Below are 3,620 nucleotides of genomic sequence, written 5' to 3' on the forward strand. Positions count from 1 at the left end.
AAGGTTGGGTTGTGTGTTGATACAGGAAGGCAAAGTAGTTACGTATTTGTCACGACAACTTAAATCACATGAATGCAACTACAATACTCATGATTTGGAGCTTACTGCTATGGTTTTTGCCTTGAAGATTTAGACGCATTATCTCTTTGGAGAGAAATGCTACATCTTCACCGACCCCAAGAGTTTAAGGTATTTCCTCACGTAAAAGGAGTTAAATATGAGACAAAGGCATTAGGTAGAGTTGCTCAAGAATTACGACTGTATGATTAACTATCATCCGAGTAAGGTGAATATGGTGCTTGATGCCTTGTGTCGAAAGGTAGTATCCAAACTATGAGCCTTACTTGCACACTTGATCTTAACCAACGATGAAAGGTTGCTAGCAGAGTTTCAAGTTGAACCTAAATTGGTTAAGGAGGCAAAAGAACTTCAGAGGACTGACCATCGCTTGTTGGTTAAGTTTGAACAACCCCGTCATGGTAAAGCGCCTATTTTTTAGCTAAAGGATGGCGATGTACTATACGTTTGGGGGAGATTACGTCTTTCGTAGATCAATGAGTTGCACGCTAAGATCCTTAGTGAGACAAATCGTATTTGTTTTCTGTACACCTAGAAGGGATTAAGATGTATCAAGACCTTTTTCAGTTGTATTAGTGGTCGGGTATAAAGAAGGAAATATTTGAGTTTGTGTTGAGATGCTTGGTTTGTTAGAAAGTTAAAGTGGAACATCAGATTCCCTCAGGGTTGCTTCATCTTATCCAAATCCAGTAGTGCAAATGGGATAGAATGACTATGGATTTTTTTATTAGGTTACCAATGATGCGAAAGAAGCACGACACAATCTGGGTAGTGGTTAATCGATTAACCAAGTCTACTCATTTATTGTTAGTTTGCATGGATTTCACCCTAGAAAGGTTGTCTAGGTTGTACGTACAAGATATAGTAAGACAGCATGGGGTATCAACATCGATAATCTTTGATTGAGATTTTCATTTCGCATCGAGGTTTTGGAAAGCACTTCACAAGGCTTTGGATACCCGATTACATTTCACTACCACTTTCGATCCTCAGAATGACGACCAGTCAAAGCTTGTGATTCAAATCTTGGAAGACATGCTTATATTTTGTGTGATAGGCTTCAAAGATAGTTGGGAGGATCACCTACCGTTAGTCGAGTTTGCGTACAACAATAGTTACCAGTCGAGTATTCAGAGGACTCCAAACGAAGCCTTATACAGAAGAAAATGTAGGACACCCTTGTGTTCGATAGAGCTTAGTGAGAGGAAGATGGTTGGTCCTGATCTAGTTAGAGAAGCCGAAGAGAAAGTCTGATTGATTTAAAGTTGACTAAAAGAAGCTTTTGACAGAAAAATCTCATATGCAAACTTGAAGTGCAAGGACATAGAGTTCGAAGTGGACGACAAGTTTTTTCTGAAGGTGTCACATTGGAAGAAGGTGCTTAGATTTAGATGCAAATGGAAGTTAAATTTGTGCTTCATAAAGACCCTATGAGATTCTTGGGAGAGTTGGACCTGTAGCTTACCGACTATCATTGCCATCAGAGATATAGCCCAACAAATACATGGAAAAAAATTGGTAAATAATTGAATATACCTACATATGACACATTTGTACTTAATATTGAGACCCATAAGTTAAATTTATTTTTTGCAAATATATTTGTTGGATGAAATTTTTCAGGTGATAAAGAACTAGCAACATGAAATTGAATTCAGAAGACAAGAAAAAGAGCTTACTCGAAAACTAATTGTCGTATAATTCCATGAAGAACATCATCTGAAATAGGATCCGTCTGTACTTCAACAGAATATGCATTATCATAATCATTCAGGTAGTTACCCTCAGCTTCGCTCTTATCCTAAAAGCAAATGCCATGGAAGAATAGAAATTATAAGATTAAGAGAAAACAACAGCAACACACAAACAACCATTGCTACGCTAACACAACACATGTAAATGTTTATAAAAGAGCCATAAATCATGAAAATCATTATTTTCCTACAATTTAGCCAGACTGACAATCTCAGATTCCCATGAACTAAGTTACTAGACCAAAGTACAAGTGTTGTATACAAATATGTATGTGACCGGGTGTTTTTTTCTTAGCTTTTACATGTATTTGAAGAATTCAAATCATATCCTCAAATTCATATCTGAATATGCATTGGACACATATATCAAACATAAATATTTTAAGAAAAATGGAAAAATTGAAAAAACAAGGTATCAACATTCAAGGTATAATACTACGACTCAAAAGTATGTCAGCCAATGGCTATATGCAATTCTTTTTTATATTTTCCATGTACTCAAAGGGTCATATCCCTGATGCCTATTATTTAGATATGTCCCAAAAACAAGTGTCGATCCGAATACTTCAAGATAAAAAAAGTGTCAGAATATCATTTTTGTTTCAAGAGTAAACCATTCCAAGTGCATTCTGAGTTCTTAACTACTTACTCTTTAGCATATGACAAAGAAGTTTGTAATGCATCCCTCAAGAATTCGATCACCATTGTTTGACAACAAGAACTCAGTCACTGAAGGAGTCCTCAATTTCTCCAATGGCTTCCGTAACCTACACAGAGTGCCAAGTTCTCATGTTTAGACGCAATTATTGCACTATATACTAATACAACACAAATACAAGAATTGCTAGCAATTCTAACCTTACCCAATCCGAATACTTTGCATTTGAAATATCCCTTCCACGACCCACCAAAGCTAAATGTGCCCCTTTTTCTTCAATCCGAAACACAGGAGGAACATAACTTCAAATATGCAAATGAACATCAAGGAACTGAAAAACTCCATCATCGTCATTACCAACATTGTCCATTGCTTTCCGCTTCTCCAAATCCCCAAAAACAAGGGAAGTAACTGCTAACTCCTCCCCAATACTTCTATCTTCCAGAGCAATGGGTAAAACTTGGTTCAATGAATTACTAACCAATGACTGAATCACTGTCTCCCATTTCAATGATGAAGTGATTGACAAAGGAGGAAAAAGCAATGGGTTTTTCTTGTTTGCCTTGAATACAAGTTCTGAGTCTGAATAGCAGAATTTTACAGTGTTTTAATACCATTCCCAAAACAAAAGAATGCTTCCACTTTCGTGTGTTCTAGTTGTTGTGTATGCTCCTAAGAGTTTTGAAAAATGGAATTAATTTTAATAAGCTATTTTTCCAATAAGATTTTGATTAAAATTTTAGGGGATAAAAGAAAAAGGTTTGAAAGGAAAGATAACAATTTGGATTGGTTTACCTGGAAGTGATTTCAGAAAAGTGCCGACGGAAGGAACATCGGAGGAGTATGAAACGACGCCATTGCTGTAGAGAAACCTCGTGCTGTTCATTTTTTTTTTGTTTGAACTGTGACCATCGTTACATTTTATATCTATAAGTTTAAACTTACGAGTGAGAAATTAGATGCTTACTCACTGAATTTTACTCTCTTTTTTTACTTACAGTACTTTTAATATTTTTAATTTATTCACTGAACTTTAGACATTAAATCTGTCATTAATCTTGTAATGGCGTTATGACGTAAAATTATTCAAATGATTTTTAAACGTTTAAAAATACTGTAAATAACACATC

The 3,620-nt window shown here is 35.6% G+C and overlaps 1 pseudogene; it reads right to left on the reverse strand.

Moving 5' to 3' along the window:
- Positions 1-1,809: 1,809 nt before the first annotated feature.
- LOC120173984 lies at positions 1,810-3,376 on the reverse strand (annotated as a pseudogene).
- Positions 3,377-3,620: the final 244 nt, after the last annotated feature.

This window comes from Hibiscus syriacus, unplaced genomic scaffold (assembly GCF_006381635.1).
Source record: "Hibiscus syriacus cultivar Baekdansim isolate YM2019G1 unplaced genomic scaffold, ASM638163v2 tig00111996_pilon, whole genome shotgun sequence".
NCBI lineage: Eukaryota > Viridiplantae > Streptophyta > Magnoliopsida > Malvales > Malvaceae > Hibiscus > Hibiscus syriacus.